Source organism: Pinus tabuliformis, chromosome 4_2, assembly GCF_031772625.1.
Source record: "Pinus tabuliformis cultivar Carrire ecotype Pingquan chromosome 4_2, CPIR1, whole genome shotgun sequence".
Lineage (NCBI taxonomy): Eukaryota > Viridiplantae > Streptophyta > Pinopsida > Pinales > Pinaceae > Pinus > Pinus tabuliformis.
The window spans coordinates 42,587,721-42,599,342 of record NC_142304.1 but is presented as its reverse complement, the minus strand read 5'-3'; the positions used below and the strand labels follow the sequence as shown (position 1 = coordinate 42,599,342).

General features: G+C 36.0%; 1 pseudogene; it reads left to right on the top strand.

Moving 5' to 3' along the window:
* Positions 1–7,642: 7,642 nt before the first annotated feature.
* LOC149168226 (transcription elongation factor TFIIS pseudogene) lies at positions 7,643–8,604 on the top strand (annotated as a pseudogene).
* Positions 8,605–11,622: the final 3,018 nt, after the last annotated feature.

The window sequence follows — 11,622 nt, the reverse complement described above, 5'->3', positions numbered from 1 at the left end:
AAGAAGAAGAAGAAATGCTATATGACATATCAAAATTACAAGAACAAGTGCAACAAGTGTCACTTGCACAAAAAGCAACAGAATCTAAGATGGATGGTTTAAGGAAAGATGTAGAAGCTAAGATGGATGGTTTAAAGAAGGGTGTAGAAGCTAAGATGGATTGTTTAAAGAAAGGCGTAGAAGCTAAGATGGATGGCATGGAAGCTAAGGTGAATGGCATGGACGCTAAAATATATGGCATGGATGATAAGATGGAAGAATTGAAGATAAATATGAATAAGTTGCTACAAGAAATGGTCACTAAGGGTGAAAGGGTACTAAAGGAAACTCATGATGAGAACAAAAGAAATGTTAATCATGATGCCATAGACTCTAATGTTGGATCGAAGACTCACCATATTCCAAAAATCGATATGAGGAAGTTTGATGGCAGGGATCCCGCCACATGGATATTACAGATGGATCAATTCTTCGATCTCAATAATGTGCAAAACACACAAAAGGTACGTATGGCAACTTTATATTTGGAACCAAATCAGTTTGTATGGTATCAATGGCTTTGCTCTCATAAACAATTTATCACTTGGGCAATTTTTACGGAAGAATTGGTAGCACATTGTGAGGATACAAAAAGCAACACATTTTTTAGCCAATTGATAAGTCTCAAACAAAAGGGTTCAATAATGGAGCACATTGAGGAGTTCCAAAAATTGAACATCAGGGTAAAAGATATTCCAGAGGAGCATAGGATTGATGTGTTCATAGGGTCTTTAAAGGATAATATCCAACATGATGTTCGCCTTTGGGAACATGGTTCATTAGAGAAGGCATTCAGGTTAGCAAGAAAAATGGAAAGCAAAATTATGGCAACCAGGAAGCATACCACTCACAACTATAAAGACGGAAGTGTTGTTACCACTAGTCTTCTAGAACCTATAAGGTTGACACCACAACAATTGGAAGAAAAAAGAGCAAAAGGGCTTTGTTACAGTTGTGATAGCAAATACACTAAAGGTCATAAGTGTGCTGAGAAGAAATTATTCTACATAGATTGTGAAGAGGAAGAAGAAAAGGAGCAAGAAAGGTCAAAAGAAGAGGATATACTCCAGGAACAAAGCCTAGATAAAGAAGAAATGAATCCGACCATATCTTGTAATGCATTGGCGGGAATTACCACTCCTCAAACCATCAAGATAGAAGGACAAATCAAGAAGAAAAAGGTAATAGTGTTGATTGATTCAGGAAGTACCCACAATTTTATTCATTGTAAGGTAGCAAGAGAATTGAATTGCTTCTTATATCCAGCACCAGAGTGTCAAGTGATGGTTGCAAATGGAGGAACAATAAATTGCTCGGGAAAGTGCCATAATATCAAGCTATCCATGGGAGAATATGTATTGACTAGCCCAATGCTTTCCATTCCAATGGGAGGTGCTGATGTTGTACTAGGAGTCCAATGGCTACAATCCTTGGGTACAATAGCTTTTAATTTTCAAGAACTTTTCATGAAATTTTCTGTGGAAGGAAAGGAAGTTGAATTAAGGGGTATTGCAGGGAAACCGGGAAAGATAATCAGCTCTAACGGTATGACAAAGCTTCTAAAAAAGGAACAAAGAGGTGTAATTGCACAATTATGTTCGCTAGATGTGTCCACAGTGGAATCATCTATTTCTCCAGATCTCCAAAAAGTCTTGGACAATCATTCCAAGGTATTTGAGACTCCCAAATGTCTCCCACCTATTCGTGATCATGATCATGCTATTCATCTGATTCCAGGAAGTGTTCCTCCAAACATCAGGCCGTACAGATATCCCTATGCCCAAAAGAGTGAAATTGAACGTATGGTTGCAGAAATGCTAGAGGCTGGTATAATTCAACCAAGTCAAAGTTCTTTCTCTGCTCCAGTCGTATTGGTGCACAAGAAGGATGGATCATGGCGCATGTGTCCGGATTATAGGGAGCTCAACAAGCTCACTATTAAAGATAAGTTTCCCATTCCTGTCATTGATGAATTACTGGATGAATTGCATGGATCAATTTACTTCACCAAGTTGGATCTTCGTTCGGGATATCATCAAATCAGAATGAAGATTGAAGACATTCTGAAAATAGCATTTAGAACTCATGAGGGTCATTATGAATTTTTGGTCATGCCTTTTGGCCTTACCAATGCACCTTCAAAATTTCAAGGTTTGATGAATTCAATTTTCAAACCATTCCTTAGAAAATTTGTGTTAGTATTTTTTGATGATATACTAATCTACAGCAAGTCTTGGAAGGATCATGTTGAACATGTTGACAGGGTGTTACAACTATTGGAGGAGAAACAGTTATATGCAAAAAGATCCAAATGTTTCTTTGGAGTACAAGAGGTGGAATATCTGGGTCATATTGTATCTCATGAAGGAGTTAAGGTAGACCCTAGCAAAATGAAAGCCATTAAGGAATGGAAAATTCCCACATCCATAAAGCATCTGCGAGGATTTCTCGGGTTGACAGGGTATTATTGCAAGTTTGTTAAGAATTATGGGAGAATAGCAGCACCTCTAACAACATTATTGAAGAAAGATGCATTTTCATGGACCCCAGAAGCAACAAAGGCATTCGAACATCTTAAAGAGGCAATGTGCCAAGCACCGGTCTTAGCTACACCGGACTTCACAAAAACCTTTATTGTGGAATGTGATGCTTCAGGAAATGGAATTGGTGCTGTTTTAATGCAAGATGAAAGACCCATTGCTTTTGAAAGTCATCCAATCAAGGGAAAGTTTTTACACAAAGCTATTTATGAGAAGGAAATGTTGGCAATACTCCATGCACTTAAGAAATGGCGACCCTACCTAATGGGAAGACACTTCAAGGTAAAAACGGATCATGATAGCCTTAAATACTTTTTAGAACAAAGATTATCCTCTGAAGAGCAACAAAAGTGGGTCACAAAGATGTTGGGTTATGACTTTGAAATCATCTACAAAAGGGGAAGCAAAATGTGGTGGCAGATGCACTCTCAAGAAAGGATGAGGATGTGGAAGCATTGTTGTGCGCCATTTCTATTATCGAACCAGATTGGATAAACGAAGCAAGGGAGGAATGGAAGAATGACGAAGAAGTGTGGGCACTTATTCGAAAGTTACAACAAGATTCCAGTATGTTTGATACATTTAGCTGGAAAAATGATTCGTTATGGTACAAAGATCGCTTATACCTCTGTAAGAATTCCCAGCTAAAACAAAAGATTCTTATGGAATTGCACACTTCTCCCTTAGGAGGGCACTCAGGATTTTTAAAAACTTACCACAGGGTTAAGAAGGAATTTTTTTGGGATGGCCTTAAATCAGATATTCAAAAGTTTGTGGCGAAATGTTTGGTTTGCCAACAAAATAAAGTTGAAACAATTAAGACACCAGGTCTATTACAACCTTTATCCATTCCAAGCCAACGTTGCGAGGAGGTTTCAATGGATTTTATCACAGGTTTACCAAAGTCTGAGGGAAAGAGTGTCATCATGGTGGTAGTTGATAGACTTACCAAGTATGCACACTTTTGTGCATTATCACATCCATTTAAAGCCAGTACAGTTTCTACTGCATTTATGGAAACAATTCAAAAGCTACATGGAAACCCAAAGATTATTGTAAGTGACAGAGATCCCATTTTCACTGGAAATTTTTGGACAGAATTATTTTCTTGTCTTGGTACTCAGTTAGATCATAGCTCATCTTATCATCCTCAATCTGATGGGCAAACTGAGATAGTAAACAAATGTTTTGAAGGATATCTTCGTTGCTTTATATCTGATAAACAGACACAATGGGTCAAATGGTTGCCTTTGGCTGAATGGTGGTATAACACTTCCTTCCATACAGCAACAAAAATGACCCCATTTATGGCACTTTATGGGTATCAACCACCATCCATCACATCATATTTAAGAGAAAATTCTAAGGTTCAGGCAATGGAACATCACATCGAACATCAACAACAAGTCCTCCAACTCTTAAAGGATAACCTCGTGTTGGCACAGAATAGAATGAAACAACAGGCAGATCAACATCGCAGTGAAAGAAGTTTTGATGTAGGTGATTGGGTATTCCTACGGCTACAACCATATAAGCAAATGTCCCTCAAGCAAGCTAAGAAGGGTAATAAATTATCACCAAAGTATTATGGTCCGTACAAGGTGTTGCAAAAGATTGGTACTATGGCATACAAATTGGAGCTTCCTGCAGCTTCTTGATTGCACCCAGTTTTCCATGTTTCATGTTTAAAGAAGGTTATAGGCGACAAGCTCCCAGTTCAAACAATATTGCCAGAACTTGACGAGGAAGGAAAAATTATATTGGAACCGGAAGTAGTCACAGAAACAAGAACTCGACAGCTACGAAATCGATCAATTTCAGAGTATCTTATCAAGTGGAAGAACTTATCCGCTGAAGATTCCACATCGGAGGATGAGAATTTTATGCAAAAGTATCCAGAACTACTCAAGCGTTGAGGACAACACTTTTTTGAAGGAGAGGGGCATGTTGGGTCCTTATAATACTAGTGATTACCCCATTACTATTGTAGTTATACCCCTTATTAATATTGTTGTGCCCCTATTGCCCCCATATTGTTATTACTGTGCCCCATAGAATCCCTCTATTGTTATTTTTATGGCTTTATATTATTATTGTTAGGTCGGCTGGATTATATTGTGACTGCTTAGACTCCTATATATAGAAAGGAGGTTTTGTCATTTGTATCATCCAAGAATTGTTCATTTATGTAATGTAAAGGAGGTTGCCCCCTCGAAGAGGCTGAATTCTAAGGCGTTGATCTATCTTTTCTATCTTTTCTTGAGCTGGTTTCATAACAAAGATCCTGGTCAGTTTGTTCGGTTCTCACTTGGATCCTACTGTGATTTACTGTGATAACCAGAGTTGCATTAAACTCTCAGCTAATCCTATATTTCATGATAGATCTAAGCACATTGACATTAGGTACCATCATATCAGAGATTGTGTGCAGCGGAGAATCATGTTACTTTTATACATTCCAATGGAGGATCAGGATGTTGGTATCTTGACGAAGGCGCTCACCAGCAGCAAATTCGAATACCACTGAGGCAGGATAGGGGTTTCTGATAATCCATATCTTGTTGAGAGGGAGTGTTGAGAATGCAACAAGATGATGGAGCTTAGTGGAAAGGAGTCACCTTCACTAAGTGGGCCCGCAGGCAAATTATGGCGCAAAGTCTATTTTTAGACATATGGATCATGGTCTATGAGTTGCAAGATGTTGTTTATGGATGATTGGTCATGTTGGGAAAAATAGATGGACTTCTATTTCTGGTTCATAGTGGAGTGATCAAAGTCTATTTTTAGACTGCCATGTTAAAAATAGAAAAGTCAAATATTATTGTCTCATAATAATATTTAGACTATAAACATTATCTTATCCTCTTGGAGCACTTCAGTTTGAGCTACAAATGTGGCACATGCAGTTGTAAGAAGGAAATACGCTTTTCTTATGAGTCAGTTGAGCTATTGCATGTAGGATATCAGTTAGAACTCATGCATGTGAGTTCTATGGAGTTGGATGTGGAGTTGTGTTCAGTTTGACTTGGTTAAACTGGTTGTAATTAGTCTAACTGCAAATAAACTAGTGATGAGTGATGTGAATTAATTGATTAAATTAATTCACTAATTATTAACTCATAATGCAACTGAAGAATACATCAGTTAACTCAGTGCATGTATAGTTCAGTGGGACAGGTGTTAGAGGTTGAGATTGCTATCCGTTGTGACTATAGTTGTGCATGAGATCTTGCACAATAAAAGGGATTGAGTTATGCCAATGAGTATTGTGCAGTGTGGGCCAATACAGGGTAATATAGCCTGTGCTCACGTGATTTTCAGTGTGATTGATTCTCAAGCATTATGCAGTGGAGGCAGGCAAAGCAGTGGAGAAGATTTGAACCTGTGACTTGTTCAGATCTGAGCTAGTGTGTAACAGGTGGAGATAGTGTTGGATACTCGTGAGGAGTATTGTACTATGTATTGTTACATGTTCTCAATCATTAATATACAGGTAGTGTGGGATTTTCAGCTGTAATATTTCCCTGGGTTACATATTATGTTAATGTGTGCATGCGATTGATTTTTCATTGTTTTTGATGCTGCTAAATTGATTATCAACGTAGAGGAGGTTATGTATTGTGCATGTATTCCACAATAGTGTATAATCGGGATAATCTTTGTTGAATAAGTGTCATATTATTCAAAATTTCTACAGTTCGCATCTGAAATTCAATATTCAAGCATAGAAACTTTGCCTTTTAGAGCTAAGACTTGCTCAGGTAGAATTACCAATTGGGTTCTCTCCTATTTTGTAACCATTACTCTCAAGGAAGTATTTGAGTGGTGGAATTGATTGAGAAAGAGACCTCTCTCTAACCACACACCCACTTTTTTCAATTTGAACACTTTCAAAGCCTTGCCATATCAGCTTATAAAGAGTGGAGTCATATCAGATTGTCTTTACTTTTAATGAATTTGAAGCCAGGTCAACCCCCTTATTTGCAAAAATTCCAGACACCTTTAACAAATGCCTGGTGTGTGAGAATACAATCATGTCAAAAAAATTATTTTCCCATCAAGTAGTGCCTTTAGTTTCCTAATGCTGATGGACTATGTGCTACTACTAATAACATTGTCTATGAGCCTAGGGTGAGCTTGTAATCCCCATAGCATTTTTCCATGACTAAGTCCAAAGTTTTTATTTTATTTTATTTTATTTTATTTTATTTTATTTTATTTTATTTTTTATTTTTTTCAGTTTTTTTGTTTAATTAATTTCTAGAGATAACATTTTCATTGTGTTATTAGTGTTTATTATAAGTTCTGTAATTTTGAGGTGATAACAAGGCCTCTCTGGCTCTGTTCTACCAGGGTTAGTTCTATCCACTCCATATTAATCATGTCTCATTACAACATTTTCAACAATCTTTTTTTGTATGATTTAAGATTTGTGTTATCAGATTCCCTAGTACTATGATATCATCTTGTGCAGGTAGTGGGTGTACTGTAGAGGTTGTTATCAGTAAATTCGTAACTTGTAAGTTATAAATAGAGTTGGATGTGTAAGCTTTAGATTGTTTGTTTGTACCCTTATAAAAACATCTACTTTGATTGCTGCATTTTGTGGTGTACAAGTCAAGAACATGCTTTTTTAAAAGTATTATGTTGGCACACGTTTTTATTGATTTGAGTTGTAAATTTCACTTATGGTGCATGAAATTTTCTTCCAGTCTTTTTCTTACACTGAAATATGTTTATGTTATGGCATAAATTGAAGAATTTAAGTCCAGATTTACCTCTTGAAGATGGCTATTTTGCATATGCCTATCTAGATGGTAGTTGTGAACTATAATGTAAAGTTTCTTTTACTTTGGGTACTTCATTATGATTTTTAGCTTGGAGAACATATCTGAAAGAAAAGTATTGGTATCATTTGTATAATTTTAGTGTTTCCTTCATTTTCTTTGCTCTCTGGCCTTTATCTTTGAATAGTGCTCTTAAAAAATTACCTCTATCTTGAAAGTTTAGTCTCATTCTCTTTTGAAGTCCACTAATTTTGTTAATGCCTCTCTCTAAGTTTAATGGGCCTTTTAAAGGTACCTTTTTCTCTGATTGAAAGTACTCAAGGTAAATTGTTTAGTTCATGAGTGTGCAGCTTTTTTCATAGGACTGTTTTCTTATGGATGGTAGTAACTTCATTTTGTTATGATACTTCGATTATCAGGTTGGAAAACACCTCCAACATCTCACAAAGCATCCGCAAGAAATTATTTGTGTTAGCCACTGGCTTACTTGATTCTTGGAAGAAGGTTGTGACAACAAAAACTCTTGCTAACAATGGAAACAAAGTACAAAGTCAGAAGACAAGCAGTCCAAGACTATTAAAGTGGAGTTCAATGTTGTTAAGAAAGAGCCTGTAAAGGTTGAGAAGAAACCCAATGAAGAAGAAGCATCTATCAGTAATAAGAAGGTATCATCCTCTTCAAATGGCCCTCCAAAGCTGACAAGTATGATTAAGTGTAATAACACAGTACCGGACAGGATCCGTGAGCTTCTTCATGAGGCTTTTGCCAAAGTAGGTAACAAAGCTGAGGGTGACAACCTGGTGAGATTAAATGAATGTGATCCAGTACGAGTTGTAGTTTCTGTTGAGACACTGATGTTTGAAAAGTTAGGTTGTCTATTGGAGCTCGGAAGTTGAAATATAGGTCCATCATGTTCAACCTAAAAGATGCAAACAATCTAGATTTGAGAAGGAGATTTATTCTTGGGGAAATTAAGCCAGAGAAACTTATTGTCATGATAGTGGAAGAAATGGCTAGTGATCAAAGAAAGATCGAGAACAAACAGATCAAATACAAGGCACTTTTTGAGTTTGAGCATGGGATAAAGCCTAATTTAAGCTACAACAAACCAATTCAAGTGTGGTAGATGTGGTCAGCGGAAATGTACTTACTATCATTTGCAAAAAAGAAGTGCAGATGAACCTATGACTACATTTGTCACATGTGTAAACTGTAATAACCATTAGAAGTTCCGTTAATTTCAATTCAGACTAGTATGTAGATTAGAATTAGGTTAGTGAGATCTAGAGATTCATTTCCTACCCCTTGTTAGTTAAAACTCTTAATGGCACCCTTGATTGAAAATTGGTATTTGTTACATATTTACTTGATAGTAGGTATAAATGATTGGTTAGGTTTGTCAAGATCTTTGCAGTAACTGCATATCTTGGTATAAAGTTAGACAATGGCTTCTTAGGAAAGTAAAAGCAATTAACTATAAAATTCTAAGGAAAAGTACCTAACTATATTTTTTCTATTCATTTTATATGAATGAACTCGGTATTTTGTCCATGATGGTAATCAACATAATTTTTGTGTATGCATTAGATGCCCTTCTTGATAGTTTAGCATCATGGAATAAAAGACTTGTAAGTGTTTTGAGCCTTAGGTTTAGTTGTTACAATTATCATGGATTTGATATTCACATTTAGTTTGAAATTGAGAACTGCACAATTTTTAGAGATCCCATTAAACATGAGAACATTGAATATCAAAGCTTCTAGGGTGTAGTTTTATTTAATATTAAAATTGAAGACAGACATCAACTAGAGACCTTGAAACAACAAGTAGTTCATTCGTAATTTTTTATCAAGGTCAACCTTCACATACAAAAATGCATTCTTAATCAGATTGGTTAGATGATTGACCTGGAGAGTAAGACACCTTTATGATTATGTGTAACACAACTGAAACAAAAGGTGCAACATAGAGATCCACTTACTCAACAATAATTTGGAGAGAAAAATATTTCAAAGGAAACCTCTTCAAAGATTCCTAAATTCTTGTAGCTTTCTCCTCAAAATGTATTCCATCGGCACAACAAATTCTCATGTGGAGAATTACCCATCGATTATTTGGTTGTAAGGTAGAATCATATCTACTCATTAATGTTTCTTGTTTTCATTGGCTTCAAATTCAGCCCTCTAGCACCATACAAAAGGAAATCATACTAAAATAGAACATTAATGACAGGTAAGGAACGTGATCTCAACTACCTTAAGGATGTCCCAAGGGAAATATATTTTTGAAAGGAATCAACAAGTGCTTTGTAAGCTGAGTTTGTAATTGTTGTAGCAACCAAAGTCCCTACCCGTTCTCTTGGGTATGAATGATCCAAGCTACTCTCAGTGTCCCTACCTGTTCTCTTGGATATGAATGATCCAAGCTACTCCCAGACTCCCTCTTGTTTGAGGAATTACATGCTACTGAAGAGTTTATGTTCCCATATTCAAATTGAATGAGAAATTTTCAACAAGCATCTCTCACCGTCCCATCATAGAAGATCGTAAGTAGAAAGGTCATTAGATTCTTAAAAGGTTTTCCTTGTTCTTTCATTCCCATCTTCTGATGGAAATTAGCTTCTCTTGAAGAGATAGAATGAATAAATGCCTCATAGTGATTTAATCGAAAAACATAGGATGATTTAACAAGTCCACAAACTTCAAGCGAATCATATTTCTTGTGTGGCTCCAAAGGATGAGAACCATTGAATGGAAGATGTGAAAAAATATTTTTAAGCCAATCTCTAGGAAACGTTTTCCTCCCTAGAAACATATGAAGCCCTAAGAAGCCAAGTTGTTGAACCACTTTCTTAGCAGATCTTGCATTTCCACTATCAACCATAAAAAAAAAGGAACTTGAAGAAGAAATATCCTTGGTAATATTTTCCCGCACTCCAAGTAGATCCTTATCCACTTGGGAAATAATGGAATTATTATATCTTCCTCCCCTCACATGCTTCATAAGCCTAGAAATTTTAGTAAGTTCATTTCCTAGATCTTTTATAAATATCTTTCTTTGAGAAACATAGTGAGCAAGAACCAAATCATCCAAACCTACACTAAAACCATCTAAGGATAAAAAAAATGTTCAACTGAATTCAAGAACTTCACTGTCACTCGTAGACCTTTACACTTAAAAATTGCATTAAATATTTTAGTGAAAGAACTCAGCAATTGGGTTTTATCACCATTGAATAATATTATTTCACTATTGCTTATGAGAAGCCCATTCTTCTCACCGTTCAATTCCAGAGGTAAACCCATATGAATAAGTTGGCTAGTTGTCCAAAAAGGCCCTCCATCATGCACTTTAGTGATTGCTAGTTCAAGAAATTTTTTAGAAGTCCACATTCATAGTTGATTTAGTGTGGCTTTATCCAGCATAGATTTTCCAAATAGAACCTTAGAAACCAAAAATGTATCTACTATCAACACTCGGTGTTGTTTTCCTTTCCACAATGGAAACTAAACATTTTTTGATCCACACTTAAAAGTTGAGAAAGCTCAGCTTGAGATTTTAAAGATTGGGGATAAAAAACATGAATGCCATCCCCATCAAAATATGCACCAAGTGGCCAACATATGAGAGGGTTAATAATCATTGTAGAGCCCAAATATACGTATGCTTTTAATGCCTCCAATGAATGTTTCTGGACACTTGGAGGACGATTAATCAAAACAAAATCCCCATCATGAAGCCCACAGTTAATCACTTCACGTATTTCAACTTTCTTCATTTTTTTCTAAATGCATTTGAACAAAAATTACTTCCTTGGTCAACATAGGTTCTACACTCTCCCTTTTGTACAATTTTATGCAATTTTTCCTTATTGTAAACATTTACATAGTCCACAAATGTTCCTCTCTTGGCTATTTCTATAGATACGCCAATTTCAATTATCCTTCTATATGCAATTCCAATGACAACACATCAAGATGATATATTACAACTCTTAAACACTAAACAGTTAACACTAACTCTCAAAGGGACTCACCTATAATAGTTGTTGAGCTACGAGGAAAATAATCAAAACGTTTTAGCTTGCTAACATTATAAAACTTCCACCTTGTCCAAGTACTTTTTTCAAACCATGAAAGGAATATAATGTAGATAGAGGAATGAGTAATCTAATTTACATAGAAGGGAACCCATATTACCTGAATGTTTCAAGAAGCCTCAATGGTATCTTGGAGGTACATCCTTGAAGAATATAA